This window comes from Pinus tabuliformis, chromosome 8, assembly GCF_031772625.1.
Source record: "Pinus tabuliformis cultivar Carrire ecotype Pingquan chromosome 8, CPIR1, whole genome shotgun sequence".
Lineage (NCBI taxonomy): Eukaryota > Viridiplantae > Streptophyta > Pinopsida > Pinales > Pinaceae > Pinus > Pinus tabuliformis.
Genome location: NC_142294.1, coordinates 621,085,842 through 621,109,069, shown reverse-complemented (window position 1 = coordinate 621,109,069; position 23,228 = coordinate 621,085,842).

The following is a 23,228-nucleotide window of genomic DNA, read 5'->3' as shown; positions in this document are numbered from 1 at the left end:
AGAGAAGAGGCAGAATAATTTAGGATCTTTCAGTCTCTTTGTAGAGGAGTTTCAATGTTCATTTGCACTATTGTAGTGGGATTGAACTCTTCTTTATAGACAGATATCGAGTTGTTGGAAGTGAGGGATTTGCATTATTGTAATATTTTGAAGTTTTGTAAATTGATTCATATTCATAATAAAGTGTATTTCTGTAATTGTTGTATGGCACTATTGTTTGCATCAATTATTGAAATAAATGTTTCAATGTTCAATTACATTTATGTTGTATGAGTTATTTTTTGGCCTTAAGACTATTGTTAAATGTTAATTGTTAGCCCATTTAAAATTCTAATAAAGATACCTTGCAGAATTAATCAGAAATGCATCTTGAAAATTGGAAATTGTATAAGAGTAAACATTTATTTCTTTAGGCTAGATAGCTATCTAACAATTTAGAGTTATAGATATTTTTCTTTTCTACATGGCATTTTATTTGAACTACTTTAGTACTATGACATGAATTTCTCGTTCTTATACATATTTTTATTAGCAGTTGGAGCTATTTACAATTAAATGTTTGGTAACTATTTATTAGGCATTTAGTTGTTTGTATTTGTTTTAACAAGGATTAGATCTCGTGAACTATTTCCTTGGTCTATTTCCTTCATTCCAATTCTAATTCCTACATGCTTCTTTTCCTGTCATTTTAGCTTGCTCTTGATTGAGAGAAAGACTATTCTTTCCTTCAAACGAGATAGGATAAGTGCATCATAGGTTACGTTTTGCATTTTAATTCTTGTTTTTACATCTTCGAAGTCCTCTTCCCAAAGAGGAAAGCTTTAGTTGTCGCATGGCTAAGCCCAAAATTAGCTTAAGGATCACTTTCTTTCCTGATCAACAAGAGGACTGATTTGATGTCTCTTCTCTATTGGTAAGTAAAAGTCATATTTTAAGCCAGTGGAGATAGAGAGAAGGTAAATGGACCTAGTTTAACCAGTTGGAACCACCATTTCAACGGAAAAGGAGTTGATCTAAGTTCTTGACGGGGTGGTCTCCCTTATAATGTTGTAGGCAGATATTTTTGAGCCTTCAACATGTCCCTAGACGTGCACATGTTAAGGCCAAGGTAGCGTCTAGGAAGCTAAAGATGATATCATACTAACCTGAAGGGAGTGTCCATGGGTTTGACTACAATTGACCATCATATGAATTTTTATGAAGCCGTCTGAAGTTTGAATCAAGGTGTCTGACATATTCTACCACTGTAAACTTATTTATGAAGATGTTGGGTTGAATTGTTGATCACAGAAAAATGAAGTGTTGTGCATGAAACCAATTGTCCACATAAAGCATGTCAATCCTACAAATATGAATACAAAAAGATCTGTGAGAAAGAAATGTTTAGATATTTGATATAATAAAAGTTGTGTTTGCAAGTGACCAAGATAAGCATGTAGATATACCATTATGATTTAACCATTGAAATTTGTGACACAAGAGATTTGGCTGACTAATATAGATAAGCAGTGTTTGAAGTTTGACATGATACTTGAAAATGATTTTGAAGTCTGACTTGATATTGAGATATGTTTTTGGAATTTAAGATCGCTCTACGATAGAAAATCTGGATTTGACCTAATGTCCAATTATTTCATTTGATGGCTGATGATTTACCTTTATGAGAATGATATATGGGCATAGTCACTTCCGATAACTTATATTACGACATAATGATTTTTATTATGATTATGAGAATTACTTGATTGATATTGCATGTTAGATGATAAATTTTTGGCATATTAATAAAAGAGGTCAAGACTTGATATGAGCCCTACCTATCACTTGGACTAAAGAATTGACATTGTGATATTGATGACTTTGATGAGATTACTTAGTTGATGGTACAATATTGATTTATGAAAAGTTGAACAAGTTGGTTTGGTAAAGTGTTATGTTTGTAGAGAGCATTGCGAGAAGCAAGCTTCCCAATCTAGATATCTTTGCATTGACTGTTATCTGGTGAAGTCAGGATGATGTATTCCAAGGTATGGCTTTAATTTTGGTTTTGGTTTTCGTTTTATACACTGATGATCTACTCCTGACAGGTAATGTTCCTATGATGATCTAAACAAGAGGTAGATGGCTACTGAAGCTCAAAATAAGAAATCATGGCATGATGAAATGATTTATGAAATTGGGAAAAGATAATGTATATTGCAAAGCTATTGAAGAAGTATTGGAAAGAGGAAATGCAAATCCTTAGACACTCTGATTGAAGGGATATTCTTGAACTTTACTTGGAAATCAACAACTGATTGAAGCATAAATGTTTTGTTTTTGAACATCCATCCATATACAAACATGATGTGCATAAGAACCTGAGTCGACTCATTCACATAGAGTTGCCACTAAGCACCTTTTGAGATATTTTCATGAGATGATCTATTCTTGGTATGAGATATTATTCCTATAATATATGAATATCTGGATATGCTGATGTTGAATGGGATCATTATTGATGAGATGATTACATATGAGTGCTACCTTAGTATGAAATTTTACATTATGAGAGGTTTGTATCATGGTCGAGGTTGAGTACGATGTTGCTAGCTTGGCTATATATGAAGCGGGATGAAGAAGTGTTTGAAGACATTTTTGAGAAAGTTCTGAATATGACATGGATACATTGTGATGACACTGAGAGGTAGAGAATCCCATATATATAGTTGGGACTGCGATACTTTCATATATTGAGACAATCCTTGGCTTATATTTGACACCTCCTTGAGAGGGAGGATGATTATGGTATCCTTTTGTGATTTATATGATTATTTATGTTCTAACATGGTATTTTATTTGATGTCCTATATGAATAGGAGACAACTACTACTGATACATAATGATTACCTGATACACAAATGATGATATGAGTATGATGAGATTAGCGTTGATCGAGGACATTGAGCCAAGCTCTTCCACCCCTTTCTGAGCTCATAGGGTGTGGAATTGAGATAGAATGCTCCTGGGGTTGAGGGAAATATGGAAAATATTGTACCACCCCTATCTATTTCCCATAAGGTTGGAGTAGTAGCTCACCCTATCTTGGTCTTTGCAGAGTATACCCCAGTTGGCATCATACCCACAAGATAGGATTATGATGTGGGTTTTCTACCACATGACTATTGAGGGTAATTGTTGGGAAGATCAGTAGGCGATAGGATGGGTCGAGTAGTAACTCCCCTATATTACTTATTCCTCGATATGGGTTGAGTTTTAGCTCCCCCATGAGATTTTGGGTTGAGTAGTAGCTCCCTGATATGGTTCTAGGATGATATGTGCTCCCTGATGATATGCTCTCCAATGATAATACATGATGACATATTTCTGGGTAGTAGCCTATCGACATATTTCTAGGTATTAGCTCAATGACATAATTCTGGGTTGTAACCCGCTGAATGATATTCCGGGTAGTAGCTCACTGACTGATATTCCGGGTAGTGTCCCACTGACAGACAGGGAAAATTTTAAGAACCCCCCCTAAATTTACATGTATAATAAATGGGCGAATCTCCATGGTATATAGGAAAAATGGAAGGCGATTTTATCAATAATATGATATGTATATATAATTTTTTGGCGAATCTCTCACTAGGCATGGCGAATATTTTACTCAATTATAAAATCTTGTGTTTATTGAATACACAAATGAAATCATTGCATTTCTTTAAAATATCTTTTCAAATCAAAATTACGGAAATTACATATCGATAACCTAGTGGGTGTAGGATAAAATTCACCCGTGCCATTCACAGAAAGAATGAGAAAAAACCTAATACTATATATAAAACCAAGAGAAATTCAAATTCATCACTTCTAGGGACCTCGTAACCACCTTGCCAATACACAAGTATGTTCCTATTTGCAATTAGAAAAATTACCCAAATTACAATCTGTTTACTCCAACATATGTTGGAAAGTTATCTAAGGATGACTAGTGCAATCAATCCATTCCTTTTAGCCCTGGATTTGTTTCAGTTTAAAACAGAAGTATACAACTATACTTGTCCAATGTCTATGCTTTAACCATTCACCTTAAGATTTTTTTACAATATAATTTCATAAGTCTATTTAATATCTTCATTATCATAAAAACCAACCTATATCCATCTTAACTCCACATCTACCGCTCTTAGGGGGATGAAACCTATTTATCCCTCTGAGCACTTGGTAGACCCAGAATTAAGATGGATATAAGATGATAAAGTTTCCCCTTTAAATAGTCTATGCTCACATGAATACCATGGTATTACCATGGGTCAATACCATGGGTTATCATAAACCTGGAGCTTAAAAATTACTATTAGTAATTTATAAAAATTAATAAAATTAATAGTTGATTTTTATTTTATTTTTTATTTTAACCAAGCTAAAATGTTTAACATACATTAAATTACAACACATATTTTTACTGGATCAAATATTTTTTCACTCTATGCTAGTTTGCATATCACGATATTTGATATCTCTCGGGGGTTAGTAGATCTAGAGTAAGGATGGATCTATGCTGGTTTAATTCCCCCATTTAAATAGGCTACATTAGAGGTGAATACCATGGGTCAATACCATGTGCCATTTTTATTTTTACTAATATTAATATTAGGGTTAATAATGGTTTTTTGCATGGTATTAATAACAATCTAGTCCATGGTATTTGTCCCATAGTATTTTGCCCATAGGTTTCACCTAAATATAACGCATTTTTTTGAGTGTTCGTAAATATAAGGTGACTTATGGAGTAAATATAAAAAAATGTTTTATTTTTTTACCATACCTCTCGTTTATTTATATTTTTATTAATTTACCATACCTCTTTTACAAATATGGTATTTGGCCCATAGGATTCACTTAAATAAAACCTCTTTCTTGAACCTTCATAAATAGAACGAGGGTTATGAACTAAATATAAAAAGAGGTTTTATTTATTTACCATGCGTCTAGTTTATTTATTTATTTACCATACCTTTTGAGTAAGTATAAAAAGACGTTTTATTTATTTACCATACCTCCACTTTACTTATATTTTTATTTGTTTACACCCTTGCATGTATATAAGGTGACTTATGGAGTAAATATAAAAAATGTTTTAATTATTTACCATACCTCTCATTTATTTATATTTTTATTAATTTACCATTCCTCTTTTATAAATATGGTATTTGGGCCTTTGGCCCATAGGATTCACTTAAATAAAACCTATTCTTGAAAATGGGCGAATGGAAGGTTGTAACTCCTAATTTCAAGGGCTAAATTTAACTTTTTTACCCTCTCCCTTAAAATAAGGTGGGCTATTTGAGGTGATTTGTAAAAATGTACTATGATACAAAATATTCGCCCACTAAAAATTTAAAACCCCTTAATCTCGCCAAAGGGCGAACATTGGCCCCTAAAATTTTCTATGCTGACAGAGATTCCGGGTAGTAGCCTGATGAATAGAGGGTGGTAACTTAAGCTCCCCTCTGATTCTTCTTCTTATATATTCAAGAATTGTAATAGCCATGGTGAAAAATTCCATGTAATAAAAGATAAAAACAATAACCACAATTGACAGGACACTTATTCCAAGATGAATGTTGGGTAGGACATCCTAAGTGGTGTTCATTTGGTTGTTTATGGCTAAGGAAATTGGCAAAGGCAATGGCTAAGGCTTTGGAAGGGAAAAGTGGAATTTTTGGCATATTTATTTATGAAAATAATAGAAATTAGGAGGAAAGCAAGGTGAAAGATCACAGGTTGCATGTGAGGAGGAAAATGAAGGAAAATAATGAAAAATGAAGAAAATAGAAGCCTCATTGATAAAAAGGATTCCGAGGATTAGTTGGTAACCTTTTGTCAGTTGAGTTTTGGAGCTCTCTCATTATTCTCTCTTTCTCTCATACTCTTGGACACTTAGAGTTTTCATGGAGCATTTTACCATTGGAGCAAGAAAGGCAAATAAGGCAAGAGGAAGTAAAGATCAAGCAGGGAAAGGTAGGATCAAGCAGCTACAACAGGCTTCATTGCATGTATCGACTTGCATGTGTATTTTCCTTGCTAGATTTGGCATGCATGGCATTGCATATGGTTCTTTTCTATCATGGCATGGGTTTTTCTAGGTGTAACAATGTTTTTAGCCTAGCCTTTCCATTTCTAGATAGCCATGGTGTGATGGGGTTCTGATGTTTTGGTTGAGCTGGATTGTCAGACAGATTCGAAGCCGAGTAGGGTGGACCTATGAATGATATAGCACATGGCCAAGTGGTCCCTGAAGTGGTTTGTGGATCACGGTAAATCCACTGGCCTAGTGACCCCTGAGCCATACCGTGGGTTACAGTAAAGCCATAATTGTGTTGCTTTGGTGGGCCTAGGAATCCTTGCTATTGAATGGTAGGATATATGGTAAATCCAAGAGGTGGATTGCTCTCTGTTGGGGCTATTAATCCCAAGTTTGGGATATGCAGTAAAGCCTATGTTAAGGGATAAATTCCCCTAGGGTCTTGGGTTGATACCCTAGCAGATCAGAGGTTATTTACAAAGAGAAACACACATTCCATACAACCATGATGCTAATATAAACAAACTACACGAAGAGGGGTGCACCTGGGGGTCCTTCGTTTGAGAAGATCTAGTTAGGGTCCAAACCCTCTTGGATTTCCTTTCAATCCTTCAACCTACAAAACAAACAATTCCAGAAAGTACAGCCGTATATTGACCAAGCATCATAAAGGAATCATATTCATAGCATAAGGAAAGGTAGTTAATTATACAATTAAAAAAAACCATCGATATGTGAATCATAACCCTGATATCATAAACATGAAGAAGATTTATATCAGGAACAAGACAAGTGTTTCTTTTATTATAAATAACTAAAGTACAGAACGGAATAATTTCACCTGAGTCTTCCTTTGGCAGGCTCCAAGCGAAACTGTCCATATTCGTCCAGTCTCAAGCCTTCAACAAACTCCTTCCATGACTTACTCCAAGATATCTCAAGTAGTAGAAAGACATAATAACACAAGGAAACAAGGGTTTCCTGCAAATGGGGGAAGTGCTGGAAGCACAAGGATCTTCAGACCTGGTTAGGGAAAATCTCAGCATAGTGATCTTTCTCTCTCTTCTCTCCTCCCTTAGGCCTTTCCCATTGAAGCCTTTTATACTTCTCCCAAAGTAGTTTTTTAGATGGGAATTCGTTGGGAATAGTTGGGCCATGGGCACTAATAGGTAATCAGCAAGTAAAACCCGCGATCTCCGCCCGAAATTAAGGAGTTTTATTTTTTTTTAAGTGTTTTAAGACATATATGTGGGTTGGGTATACACAGACCCGTGTACACACGCGTTTAGCTCAGGGCAATGTCTCGTATAGGGAGTAAAACACAGTTTTTTGAATATTTGGACCAGGTTTGGAAGGAGGGGTTGCTCTAGGCCATGAGTGTAGCATCACAAACATCAAGAGTGAGATTTGGAGCTATAACAGCCTCTAGAGTGGGTCTCGGTTTAGGGCCTAGTGATCCTGGTTTGGATTGCGGTAAAGGCTAAGAGACTAGGAGACAAGAAAATTCCTCACGGTGTAGGTGGATAAATTCTGTGGCATCCATGCTTGTTTGGCCTAGTGATCGGGTGGAGATAATGGTAAACCCTGTTATGATGTGTTCATTATGTTGGCCTAGTGATTGGGGATGGATTACAGTAAATCCTGGTTTCTATTTTAGATATCATTTTGGGATTCAATTGCATTAAGTAAGTCATTCATCTATGACCATTTCCATGAGAGGTAGTCGTAATTGACTAATTTCTCATGATTTTGAATAGTTCACTTAGCACTCATTTCATCGGGTTATGCTCATAGGGGTGAAGAAGTGGGATTGAAACTAGTGAAATTAATCACATAGCATCAATCATCACTTTCGGGCCTTGCACCTAGTAACCAGGACTTCCACGGAGATCACCCATCCTAGATTGCCTCTGGCTCAAGCACACTTAACTGTAGAGTTTTCCCCACAATCAAGTCCACTTATCTTGCTACCCCATTTTCAAAACCTTAGCAAGTATTGTGCCTCATGAACCATTCAAGTAGAGTTCACTTAACTCTTTTGAGGGTGATATGGTTCGCCTTGGTATGCCCTGGTTGGTTCTTTTGGTTTGAGTCCCACATTCATGCTTGGAAAATGGCATGGGGGTGAATGGTTAAAGAGATATTTGGCTCAGCCATTATATGGTCAGATAGAACGTGGTAGTCCCATCTCCAGTTGGTTTATTGCATTCATTAATAAGAAATTCATTCCCTTGATTTATATGTGTAAATTTATTGATGTATATGTGGATTTTGATGGCTGGTATATTTATGATAATTTTGTTCCTATTATGTTGGTTATATGTATATTTTATGACAACAACTATGTATGGCTCTCAACATGTTTTTACTTGTAAATGAATGGATAGTGCATCTATGGCCTAATAGATGATAATGCAACAAATGACATGAGGGAACAATGGTTCATAGTGATTCTTAGATAAGTATGAGATCCCTACACTTAATTCTATTGTTTACACCTGTAGCTTACATGTTGATGACTTGTTTGACGAAATGCCTGTCATGGCTAGTAGGGTTCTGGTTATGGACTTTTTCAGCTTATCTCTTTTCCATCATTGTTTCCTTGTAATTTTACTGATTTCAAGCTATCACTCCATTCTCGGTAGTGGCCTAGGCTCTAGGCCTAAAAAAGTGGCTTAAATCTCAGGGTCGCTTTCACAGAAATAACAATTTTGGTCTCTGGTCACTAGCAAGCAAGCCTGTGAGAGTGACTTTAGGTTGTTGGTCACTCCCTTTCCCATAGCATGAGAGCTACTATGGCCTAAGAGATATAGAACAGTAGTGGGATCCAAGGACAGGCTGTCTGAGTGGCTAACTTGCCTCTTGAGGGCTATGTTTATGATGTTGGATGATTGCGTGTGATGTTTCCATTGATTCCATTTCCTTAAGGTCACATAGGAGGTAGAATTTGATCATAGTAGCCTCTTGTCTCATGTTTACCCTAATTGGGATGGTTACTTGGGTGGATATGGGAGGAGGGTGTTACATAGTGGTATCAGAGCATGGTTTATCCCTCAGACTAGATGGGCGGTGTGTGTTGGTCATGCATGCATGTTAGTTGCATGTGTGTCTCTTACACTTACATTTCATGTGTTTGTTGCATTGGCTTGATGATTGATTATGATTGTAGTTTGGTTGATGTGGATAATTTGGTACTGATTTCGTGAAATGTATTTATCATGAGTATGTGACTGGTTGCATATGGATGTCACTTACATGTTGATTTTATGTCATCTACTTACATATTTGTATATTAGGTTACATTCTTGAATATTTTTCTTACATGTATCAGCCTTGTAGGTTGATTGCAACAATTTATCTCTAATGTTCGACTACATACGTTTATTTGTATTTGTAGTTGATTAGGAATTTCTTGTACATGTTATTGGTTGCATGTGGCAATGTGTACAATGGAGTAATGGTTGTTTTCATGCATGAGGTCATAGCATGCAATGTTGATATGGCCTTGCATTGATGATTGGACCCTAGCTAAAATGATGTTTATGTGTTGATACACTTACTTGTTGTATGCCTATATGTTATTATGTCTATGTTATACATGTATCACATTGATTTGGTGATATTGCAGACAAGGTATCCTCCCTAAGCTATACTAAGGTACGTTGATTTATTGTGATTTGGTTTATCTGACATATTATGCATTCTAGGAAAGAGATAAAATGTGTTATGCTCTTGACCTGCAAGAATTTCCAGAATAACAAATATGCGAAGAAATACAACCCATAATAGAGAAACAAATGAGAGAAACAACAAGTATTTTATTATTAAGAGATGAAAGAAAAGTTCACTTTCCTCTTCGAGGGGGAAACCTCCAATAGAGTAGAGCTAGATTACAAAATAAGACTTGATATTCCTTAATGGGGAGTCTCTATCCTTTATATAGGATTCATACATACAATACCATGGGTCATTACCATTGTTCTCTCAATACCATCTATCTAATATGATGGCCCGTTGGCAACTAACTGTGGTCCCTTTCTTAAATGAGGGTCAACCACTTACAATTATTAATGCAAGCTTTATTGACTCTTTAATGACTATAACTATGAATCGACCCTATTACATAAATAAAGGGGCTAGGTTTGGACCCTAACATGCCCTCCCCCATAAAAAGAAACCTTGTTCTCAAGGCTAAAGCTGCAAAAACGGCTGAAGAATAATGACTGGTTCCCAGGTCGCATCTTCTGGAGAGGTGTCTTTCCACTTGACGAGGACTTCCTTGATCGTGCGGTAGCGCAAATGCCATTCTCGCGTATCGAGGACCTATTTAGGTTGGAGCCAGAGTGAACCTTTTTCATCCAATTCAGGTAGACTGGTTTGAATTCTACAATTTTTCTCCACCACTTTCTTGAGGCATGATACATGGAAGACTAGACGGATTTTTGAAGTTGATGGCAAGGCTAGCTTGTAGGCTACTTCTCCAATGCACTAAAGTATTTGATAAGGTCCGTAGAGTTTTGGAGCTAATTTTTGGCAGCCCTTTTCTTTGAGCGATGTTTTCTTATATGGTTGCAGCCACATCAATACTTGATCCCCTTATTGAAATGTGCACTCTGAATGATGTTGGTATTCCTATTGCTTCAAGCAATTCTGAGCTTGGTGGAGATTATCTTTGAGACAGGCTAGCATGGCTGCACGGTTCTATAGGAGTTGATCCACTGCTTGCACCTTAGAACATCCATATATAAGAAGTAGGTGAAGGTGGGAGATGAACATACATGGCTTCATATGGAGTAATCTTGGTGGCTGCATGATAGTTAGCATTATACCACCATTCAACTAGAGGTAGCCACTATACCCATTGATGTTGCTTTTCTGAAGTGAAGCACCTTAGGTATGTCTCCAAACATTTAATGACTACTTCAGTTTGACTATCAGTTTGGGGATGATAGGAAGTATTTAGTTGGAGTTGGATGCCTTGTAGCTTGAAAAGTTCTTGTCAAAAGTTACTGGTGAATGTCGGGTCACGATCAGATACAATGGAAGCAGGCATGCCATGTAGTTTGAAGATCCGGTCCATGAAATATTGAGTCACCAATGTGGGGGTAAATGGGTGGGGGGGAGTGCAAAAATGAGCATATTTAGAAAGTCTATCCACAACCACCATGATGACTGACTTGTTGCCTGACTTCGGAAGATCAGTAATGAAATCCATAGAAACATTTGTCCAGATTGAGGTTGGGGTGGGAAATGGTTGTAAGGTGCCTAGTGACTTGACTGTTTCTCCTTTGTGGCATTGACACACATCACACTCAGGTACAAAAGTAAGAATGTTAGTTTCCATTCATGTCCAAAAGAAAGAACGACGAGTGCAATCATAAGTCTTTTGAAAGCCTGCATGGCCTACAGTGGGAGATGAGTGCAACTCTGCTAAAATGCGCGTTTTAAGTGTGGATGTCAGTGATATAACTACTCTATCCTTGTAGCGAAGAATCTCATCCTTCCAAGAGTAGCCAACTAAGGAATTAGGATCTTCTCTCAAGTTATTAATGAGTTGGGGGAGAGAGGGATGTGAAAACCATTCCTTGCGGGCTTCTTCGATCCAATCTGGTATGGGAAGAGAGATGGATAGAAGGGTGCTTTCATCCTTAAATTGGTGTGATAAAGCATTCGCTACTACATTGTCATGCCCTTTCTTGTAAATTATCTCATAATCATATCCCAACATCTTGGCCAACCATTTATTTTGCCGGGGTGAGGATAGACGTTGCTCCAAAAAATATTTGAGGCTTTTATGGTCTGTGCAAAATTGGAAATGCCGCCCCAATAAGTATGGTCAATAGGTATCTACTACATGTAAGATGGCCATCATCTCTTTCTCATAGGTAGATTGTATCAGATGTTTCCCACTCAATTTTTGGCTGGTGAAGGCCAAGGGTCGACCTTCCTACATTAAGACAACACCAACTAGTACTTGAAGCATCACATTCAATCACAAAAGATTTGGTGAAGTCGGGTAGTGCTAATACGAGAGTAGAACACATAGCCTGTTTGAGAGCCATAAATGCTTGTTGTGTTGCATCAGTCCAAAGGAATGAATTTTTCTTGAGAATGTTAGTGAGGGGTCTAGCAATGCGACCATAATTGCAGACAAATTTGTGATAGTAGCCGGTGAGACCTAAGAATCCCCTCAAACTCTTCAAGGTTTTAGGTTGGGCCAATCTTGCATTGCCTGTATCTTTTTGGGATCCACCCGCATACCTTCACAACCCACAATGTGGCCCAAATACTCGACTTCTTCCATGCCAAAATAGCACTTGGATAATTTGACAAGTAATTTATGATTTTGAAGCAGTTGCAAGAGAAGGTCTACATGCTGAAGATGTTTTTCCCAGGTGAGGCTGTAGATGAGAATGTCATCAAAGAAAATGAGGACAAATTTTCAGAGATATGGTTTCAGCAGGTGATTCGTGAGGCTTTGAAAAGTGGATGGGGCATTACAGAGACCAAATGGCATGACCAAGAATTCATAATGGCCTTCATGAGTTCAGAAAGCAGTCTTGGGAATGTCTACTTCTTTCATGCGTATTTGGTGATAACGAGAGCAAAGATCTAGCTTAGTAAAGAATTGAGCACCATGCAGTTCATCCAGCAGATCATCAACAACTGGGATAGGGAATTTGTCTTTGACTGTGAGCTTGTTGAGGGCCCTAAATTTTGGACACATGCACCATTCCCCATATTTCTTGAGCACCATGACCACTAGTGATGAATAAGGAATAATGCTAGGACGAATGACACCATCTTCAAGGAGTTCCTTGATGATTTTTTCAATTTCATTCTTTTGAGTGAAAGGATATCGATATGGTTGCACATTCAGTGGTTGTGCCCCTAGGAACAAAGTGATGCTATGATCATGTTCCCCTCTATAGGGTGGAAGCTCTTTAGGTTTTTCAAATACTTGATGGTGTCAATTCAAGACCTATTGCATGTCAGGATGAATATGAAGAGTAGTGGGCTCGATGGCCTGGATGGCATTAAACTGGGTGATAACTTCATGATGGCCCTTTTTCAACAACTTTTCCATGCGGTGCGAGCTGATGATAGAAGGAGCCCCTGCCTGGAGTCCACGGAGGATATGCATGTGGTCATTCTGCTTAAAGCTCATATATAACTCCTGGAAATCCATGGTGATTGGGCCTAGTGTGCGAAGCCATTCAACACCCAAGACAATTTCACAACCACCCATTTTAATCGCAAACATGTGGGTCTTTAGGTGGTAGTCTCCCATCTAAAGTTTGATATTTTTGCAGCGGTCTTCACATTTCATTGTCCCTCCATCAGCAATTTGGACCTAGAAATTAGAGACTACCCTGACAAAACAATGAACAACTTCAGTGACTTGCTGATGGATAATGTTATGAGTGCTGCCACTATCAATCAATACTACTACAAGGCGATTTTTAATAAAGCCTTTGATTTTGAGAGTTTGGGGCGTAGAAATTCCTGCCAAAGCATGTAGCGAGATAATTGGTTCCTATGGCATAGTTGGGAGTTCATTGTCATGCTGGGTTCCCTCAACTTTGTCCTATGGTCCCTCAAGGGGAGGGGTTCCTCAGATGAGCTGTGACCAGTAACATCAATTTGAAAGGATTTGGGTTCCTTGCATTTATGCCCTGGGGAGTATTTGTCATCACAGTGGTAGCACAATCCTTGTTTTCTTCTTTCAACCATTTCTGTTGGAGACACATTTTGAACCTTAAGTGTTTGGGTAGGGCCCTGAGCCTAGGTGGGGTGTCCCTTGGCTATGAAATTTGGACGAGGAGATTGGGCAACTAAAGCATGTTCCACTTCAATAGCCTTGTTGCAAGCGTCTATCCATGTAGGTGGGTGGTGCATCCGGACATGTGCTTGGATGGCTTCTTTTAGATCACTTATAAAACATTCCAAGTAGAATGCATTTGCTAGACCTTTTGTGTGGATGGCTAATGTCTCAAAGGCTGCAATGTATTCTTTTACTGTGCCTGTTTGTCAGAGCTTAGTAAGACGACCCAAAAAATTAGAGCCTCTGTCAAAGCAGTCACAAAGAGATTTTGAGAACACCTGCCAAGTTATGTTCCCGGGATAGAATTTCCAATGGCACTGCCACCATTTCCATCTCTCTTGGTCCAAGTAAAGGGCTCCCATGCATAGTTTAGTTTCATCATCTCGGATATCATTCAGAAGCAAATATTGTTCCATTTGTGCTACCCATACTGTCGGATTAGAGCCATCAAATTTATACATGTCCAACTTTGGTGACCGAGGGTGGGAATGTTGGTGATTACCATGGAAGTGAATATGATGGCTAGATTCTCCTTCAAGATCTTCATTAAGACCATGTGCCTCTGGATGCAACGCTGACATGCCCACTTTGAATTGATCCATGAATTTCTGCATCTAGTTTTCTTAAGAATCCAATTGTTTTTCAAGGTGCTTGATCTTTGTGTTGGCCATGGCTTGAGCTCTGGTTTCTACCATACACAAATCTTGGTCACTTGTCGTCACTTTGAAAAAATTTGGGACCACCTGAAAATTGAAGCTGACAAGTGAATGGTACCACTGGGATCAGCGCGTTGTCCTGAATCTGATGGGATAAATCTCTTGTATGCGTTCCAGAAGTAAGTTTTACTCCCCGCTTATCAATACTGCAGTGGCAAAATTCCATAAAACTTTATCTTGCCCATTGTCCTGTGAGAATCGCCCCAGGCTATAGGAGCCACAAGCCTCACTATGCAAATGGTCAGATTTGCCTACGAAACCCCCAACTGTTGAATGTGAGTTAGATTGTGACAGCAAAAGAACCCCAATTGCTTGATCTGGATGGTACTGTAGTGGTAGAATCTCAGACTGGTGGATATGATTGTTGTGGCAGTGATAGAACCCCAACTGCTAGATCTGATATGGAAAATAAGATAATGGGCAATCTTTAGAGATTTGAGGGAACTATGGTCTCAAAGGAGTGTCAGGTGCTATAGATCACAATATACATAAGGGTCCAACAATAGTACTCGGCCCAATCTTTCAAGGCACTAACTAAGGAGGATCAACTGTACCCTTAGCTGTACTACTCGACTACCCTATCATACGCTCAAGAATCTCCCCGAGTGTTGTTCTCGGTGTACTGTAGTAGCAAGACAGCTGACGGTTTATCTAAGACGAGGTTTCAGGTGAGCCTAGGGGGCTTCCATTATCCCAGAGGGTATGTGGAAGACAATCTGTGTGTTGTTCTTTCTAATGCACTAATACTCGAAGGGGTACCCACAGGGTTTATAAGGGGGTCCAACAAGCGTGACCACCTCTTGTATTTCTTGCGTGCATGCCTCCCCAAATCCGCAGGTTTATGCGCTCAATGACAGATCCCGTGGTTTAAAGATGTTTGCACACGTCTCTAGCCTAAAAACATTTCTGCCAAAAATGGAGGTACCACCGGCCTTGGAAAGTTCTCTGATACCACTTGTTATGCTCTTGACTTGCGAGAATTTACAAATACCAAATATGCGAAGAAATACAACCCAGAACACAGAACAAAATGAGAAAAACAACAAGTATTTTATTATTAAGAGATGAAAGCAAAGTTCACTTGCCTCTTCGAGGGGGCAACCTCCAACAGAGCAGAGCTCGATTACAAAATAAGACTCGATATTCCTTAATGGGGAGTCTCTATCCTTTATATAGGATTCATACATACAATACCATGGGTCATTACCATGGTTCTCTCAATACCATCTATCTAATACCATGGCCCATTTGCAACTAATTGTGGTCCCTTTCTTAAATGCGGGTCAACCACTTACAATTATTAATACGAGATTTATTGACTCTTTAACGACTATAACTATGACTCGACCCTATTACATAAATAAACGGCTTAGGGTTGGACCCTAACAAAATGGCTAACAAGATGGTTGACTACAAAGACTCTCCCTATGAATCCAAAGAGAAACATGGTGTTGGGAACTCTTCCGATTTGGCAGTTACATTGAGAAGATTGAAGGAAGAGATAAGGAGTTGTAAAGCGGATAATGACTGGATCATACAGGCAAAAGAGAAGCAAGCAGGGGTTAATGCTACACTTCTTCAGAGTTTGTTGGAAATAAAACGACAAGGGCCTCTTAGGATCATCCACGGACATGAGGATGGAAATAATGGGGCATATGGCAGCAGATATCCTTTTAACACAAGTCGGATAGATCCAATACAGTGAGAGATGGCAGGTTGTTGGACACTCCAGATAAGAAGGGCAATGAGTACAGGTACTATCTAGTTCTTGTTCTGACATACATTAGGATTGCCATCGTTATCATCCTTATAGGAGGAATGATAGGGGATACTTTCTGGATGAATTCAAGAAAGAAAAACCACCTACTTTTGATGGAGATGTGAAGAAGTTGGAAGAGTTAGAGGCTTGGATACTTGGGATGAAAAATTTATTTGAGTTGCATGAGTACACAGATAACATGAAGGCCAGAATAGCTATCTTCATCTTGAAGGGTAAAAGAGAAATCTGGTGGGAAGATTTTAAGTGGGCCAAAGACATCCAAATAGATGATTTGAGTTGCCATGAGTTCAAGAGGCTTTTCAGGAAGAAGAACTTGTTAGAAAGGTACTACAATAATAAGACTAAAGAGTTTTGTGATATAAATATGGGATCAATGACAGATGAAGAGTACATGACCAAGTTTCTGGAGATTTTGAGGTATGTACCTTATCTTATTGATGAGAAGGCTAAAGTTCATAGATTTTTCAATGGTTTGCCATTAACATTTAGATATCAGATTGAGTATCATGAACCTCGGTCACTTGAGGAAGTTATTGGGAAATTGAAGCATTTCTATGAACAATCAAAACATAAGAATGAATCTCTGAATGGATGGAAAGGAAAAGACAAAGGTAGAGGTAAATGGCAGCCTAAGAGGACAAGGCATCATAATACAAATGGGAAAGAAAATATGGCACCACAAAAGAATTTTAATGCAGCTAATAAGGGACACAGGTCACAACAGAAGCAACATAGAGGTGAGGGCACTGGTCGGTTAGAGTTTTGGACATGCGATAAGGAACACCTTAGGAGATATTGTTTGTAGCATTGGGGTGGAATGCCTAAGATATACAATGCACAGGAGGCACAGAGTTTTGGGGATGTTGGTTAGAGTATTCCATGAATCTATGCAACAGTGGACAACATGCAGGAAGAAAACTTGACATCTATAATTGAGATTGACGGTAAGCTTTGTGATCAAGTTATTTTCTATTTTGATTGACCCTGGATCTAATTATAGATATGTTAGTCCTGACTTGGTGGATGAGTGTGGTTTGAGTAAGGAATTGTATGCAGAGTCTTGGTTAGTGCATTTGGCTACAGGTGTAAATAAGTGAGTTCATCATTGGGTAAGATATTGCGCATTTGATTTGAATGGTATGCCTACCACAACACATCTAAATGTACTACCGTTGTGATCATACAATATGTTATTGGGAAGGGATTGGTTGTATCTTCATAGAACCAAGGTAGACTACTATGACAAAGCTATTGAGTGTATTGATGACAATGGGGAACCAAGAGTCTCACAGGGTAATAAGAAATCCACATCAGTTAGGATGGTGACGGTTATGCAAGAAAATCATAGCCAGAGGAAATGGAGTGTGTTATTCGTAGTGCACATTTCTAGTGATAAGGGTAAGGAGGTTGAGAATGCAGATGTATTGAGCAGATATCCAGTTTTGTAGCAGTTAAAGGATGTATTTCCTGAGGACATTATAGAGTTTCCACCTCACAGGGAGGTAGACTTTTCTATTGAGTTAGTGCCATGGGAAGCTCCATCATCAAAAGCACCTTATAGGATGAGCACACCTGAGTTGGTGGAGTTAAAGTTGCAGTTGAAGGAAATTTTGGACAAGGGATACATTAGGCCAAGTGTATCACCTTATTTGTGAGAAAGAAAGATGGTAATCTCAGATTATGCATTGACTACAGGAATTTGAACAAAGTGACTATCAAGAACAGGTACCTTTTGTCGAGGATTGATGACTTGTTCAATCAGCTGAAGCGAGCAGCAGTGTTCTGGAAGATTGATCTAAGATCTGGATACCATCACCCACGCATCAAATAAGAGGACATTTAAAGGACTACGTTCAAGACTAGGTATGGGCATTATGAGTTTTTGTTGTTCCATTTGGCTTAACTAATGCTCCAACTAAATTCATGTGCTTGATGAATAGTGTGTTGCATCCATATTTGGATAAGTTTGTTATTGTGTTCATGGATGATATATTTGTATATTCTAAAAATGAGGAAGAGCATGCCGAGCATTTAGCAACAATATTGAGGTTGTTTAGGGAGGATCAATTGTATGCTAAGCTCAACAAATGTAGTTTCCTTCAGAGTGAAGTAAATTACTTGGGGCGTGTTGTCTCCAAGGAGGGCATTGCATTGGATCCAAAGAAGATAAGAGCCATCATGGAGTGGGTAGCTCCTAAGAGTGTGGATGAGGTGATATATTTCATGGGTCTGACAAGCTATTATAGGAGGTTCATCAGGAACTTCTCGAAGATTGCTTATCCCATCACATCATTGCAAAGGAAAGGTAAAAAGTTCGAATATACAAAGGAGTGTGAGGCTAGCTTTGAGTAGCTTAGGCAGTTGTTGACACATGCACCAATGCTATAGATTGTAGATCTGGGCAAAGAGTTTGTGGTATGTACAGACGCTTGCAAGAGAGGGCTTGGTGGATTCCTTATGCAAGATGGACAAGTGGTATTCTATGAGTCTCAAAAACTAAACGAGCACAAGCAGAACTACTCGATACATGATCTTGAGTTAGCAGTGATCTTACATGCATTAAAGATGTGGAGGCACTATCTTCTTGGTAGGAGGCTTATACTTATGAGTGATCACATTGGGTTGAGGTATTTCTTTGACCAACCAAATCTGAACGCCAGGTAGGCTAGATTGTTGGCCACGATCGATGAGTTTGATTTTGAGATCAGGTACATCAAAGGTAAAGAGAACATGGTGGTAGATTCTATTAGTAGATGGGTAGAGGTACATCACTTGTCAGCTATGAGCTCCTATAGGACAGACTGACTGGATAGGATCTTGTAGGCAGGTCAACAAGATGTCAAGTATATGAAGCTTGTGCACAGGTTGCAGTAGGGTGCTGGGACAAGTATAGGTGTAGGTACATGTACATGTAGTGGTACAAGTACTTGTGGCAGCACATGTACAAGCATAGATACAAGTACAGGTATAGGTGCAGGTGCACAGGGTATGGATTATCATCTTAGATTAGATGGGTTGGTCAGTTTCCGAGATAGGATATTTGTACCGGATATCAGTGAGCTCAAGAAGGTGACCTTGTGGGAGTTTCATGCAAAACCTTTTTTAGGTCACCCAGGTTATTAGAAGACAGTAACAACGATGAAGAAATTTTACTATTGGCCAAATTTGAAGAGGGATGTAGTTGAGTTTATGGTGAGGTGTTTCAACTGTCAGTGAGTGAAAGTAGATTGTAAACATCTAGGTGGACTGCTACAGCCGATTGTGATTCCATAATGGAAATGGGAGGTTATTTCCATGGATTTGATCACAGGGTTGCCGAAGATAGTGAAACAACATGATCCCATTATGATCATTGTCAACAGATTAACAAAGGTTGCACACTTCATTCTGGTGAAGTCTATGTTCTCAGCCAGCAATGTAGCACAGGCATTCATCAGAGATGTGGTTAGACTGCATGTTGTTCCAAATAATATTGTGTCAGAAAGGGATGCAAAGTTCGCTTCCAAGTTTTGGAAGGAGTTATTTGCAGGCTTGGACACAGAGTTGGCCTTTAGCATAGCTTATCATCCACATACAGATGGATAGACAGAGAGGGTCAACAGGATATTAGATAACATGTTGAGGATGTATGTGATGCATCAACAAAGGAAATGGGAAGAGTATCTCCCTTTGGTAGAGTTCGCATACAACAATGGTTATTAGGATTCGTTGAGGATGAGCCCTTTTGAGGCATTATATGGGTGGAGTTGTAACACTCCCATCAGTTGGAGTGATCTGATTAGCAGGGTATTGATTGGACTAGATATGTTGGCAGATATGGAACAAGAAATGCAGGTGGTTAAGAAGAATCTAAAGGTAGCACGGGATAGGTAGAAGAGTATTATAGATAGAAACAGGTTGTTCAAGGAGTTCTAGGTTGGGGAATATGTGTACTTTCATATCAAATTGTAGAAGATCTCCTTGTGGATTGGATCATGTGCTAAGATGGCACCATGGTATTGTGGACCCTTTAGTATCATTGAGAGGATTGAGCCAGTAGCCTATTGACTTGCACTACCTTTGACAATGAAATTCCATGATGTTTTCCACGTATCTTTACTTAAGAAGTAAGTTAAGGATCTTGATCATGTGATTGACTGGTTTGTATTTCAAGTGGAACTAGATGGATAATTCTAGCTAGAGCCTTAGTGTATATTTCAGAAAAAGGTAATCATGCTCTGGAACTGAGCAATCAATCAAGTTAAAGTGAAATGGAAGCACTTTGTGCCTGATGAAGCTACATGGGAGAGTGCGGATCAGATGCGGGCTATGTATCCTTCCTTGCTTGCCGGTTGAGGCAAAGCAGCTTCGATATGGTGGTTTGGTATATGCTTTATGGTGAATGATATATGCTTTATCATGGGTTGGTATATGTTATATGATGCTTTCACATATTCTTAGATATGGTGTTTAGTATTTTTTTTATACATGCTTTGCTATATGATTTGGTATACATTTTGATGATGTTTCTATATGTACATATGTATATGGATGTAAATACCGCCATGAGATATGTTATAAACCTCCACTATGTGGTATGGGTGTTATGTCATTATCATTATGTTGTCATGTTACTATGAAATCATGTGGTTATGTTATCATGATATTATGATGTCATGTGGATTGGTACTAAGCAAGATGATCATTGTAAATACCGTAATGAGTTGTGTTATAAAGCTCTACTATGGGGTATGTTATCATGTTGTCATGATGTTTTGTTTTGAGCACATATTTCATTGTAAATACTGCATCAAGTTGTGTTATAAAGATCCATGAGAAATGTGTCTTATTCCAGTAGGTTGTTGAGGTATATATGTCATTAAACACCGAGGGCAGTGTCCCCCAAGGGGGAGGGTTATGTAAAAACCCTCATGAAAAATTCCATGTAATAAAAGTTAAAAAAAAATAACCAAGGTTGATGGGACACTTATTCCAATATTAATGTTGGATAGGACATCCTATGGGTGTTCATTTGGTTGTTTATGGCTAAGGAAATTGGCAAAGGCAATGACTAAGGCTTTGGAAGGGAAAATTTGCATTTTTGGCACATTTATTTATGAAAATAATGGAAATTAGGAGAAAAGGAAGGTGAAAGGTCACAAGTTGCATGTGAGGAGGAAAATGAAGGAAAATAACGGAAAATGAAGAAAATAGAGGCCTCATTCATAAAAAGGCTTATGAGGATCAGTTGGTAACCTTTTGTCAGTTGAGTTTTGGAGCACTCTCATTATTCTCTCTCTCTCATACTCTTGGACACTTAGAGTTTTCTTGGAGTATTTTTGCATTTGAGAAAGAAAGGAAAAGAAGGCAAGAGGAAGCAAAGAACAAGCAGGGAAAGGAAGTATCAAGCAATTACAGCAAGCTTCATTGTAGGTATCAATTTGCATGTGTATTTTCCTTGCTAGATTTGGCATGCATGGAATTTCATGTGGTTCTTTCCTATCATGGTATGGGTTTTCCCAGTTGTAACAGTGTTTTCAGCCTAGCCTTGCCATTTCTGGATAGCCATGGTGTGATAGGGTTCTCATGTTTTCGTTGAGTTGGATTTTTGGATGGATTTGAAGATGAGTGGGGTGGATCTCTAAATGATAGAGCACATGGCCTAGTGGTCCCTGAAACAGACTGTGGATCACAGTAAAGCCATTGGCCTAGTGACCCCTAAGCCATATTGTGGGTTGTGGTAAAGCCAGGATTGTGTTGCCTCAGTGGGCCTAGGAATACTTGCCGTTGAATGGCAGGATATACGGTAAAGCCAAGAGGTGGATTGCTCTACATTGGATCTAGTAATCTTGGGTTTGGGATATGTGGTAAATTGTGTAGAGTGGGTCTGAGTTTAGGGCCTAGCGATCTGGGTTTGGATTACGGTAAATCCTGAGAAACTAGGAGGTAAGAAAATTCCTCTAGGTGTAGGTGGAGAAATCCAGCGGCATCCATGCTTGTTTGGCCTAGTTATTAGGTGGAGATTACGGTAAAGCCTATTACGATGTGTTCATTGTGTTGGCCTAGTGATCCGAGATGGATTACAGTAAAGCTTGGTTTTTATTAATGAGGGTGAGGTGGTTCTCCTCAGTATGCCCTAGTTGGTTCTTTTGGTTTGAATCCCACATTCATGCTTGGAATATGGCACGGGGGTGAATTTCTGAAGAGAGATTTGGCTCAGTTATTCTATAGTTGGGTGGAAAGTGGTAATCCCATCTCTGGTTTGTTTATTGTAATCATTAATGAGAAATTCATTCCCTTGCTTTCTCTGTGCAAATGTATTGATGTATATGTGGATTTTGATGGCTGATATGTTTATGGTAATTGTGTTCCTATTATGCTAGTTATATGTATATTTTATGACAACAACTATGTATGGCTCTCAGCATGTTTCTACTTGTAAATTAATGTTTTTGTGCATCTATGGCCTAATATATGATAATGAAGCAAATGAAATGAGGGGAAAATGGTTCATAGTGATTCTCAGATAAGTATGAGATCCCTACACTTAATTATGTTGTTTACACCTGTAGCTTACATGTTGATGACTTGTTTGACGAAATTCCTATCATGGCTAGTAGGGGTATGGTTATGGAATTATTCATCTTATTGATTTTTCATCATTGTTTCCTTGTACTTTTACTGATTTCAAGCTATCACTCCATTCTGGGCAGTGGCCTGGGCTTCGGGCCTCAAAAAGTTACTTAAATCTCAGGGTCGTTGGCACAAAACTAGCAATTTTGGTCTCTGTTCACTGCGAGGCAAGCTTGTGAGAGATGCTTTAGGTTTTTGGTCACTCCTTTTCCCATAGCATGA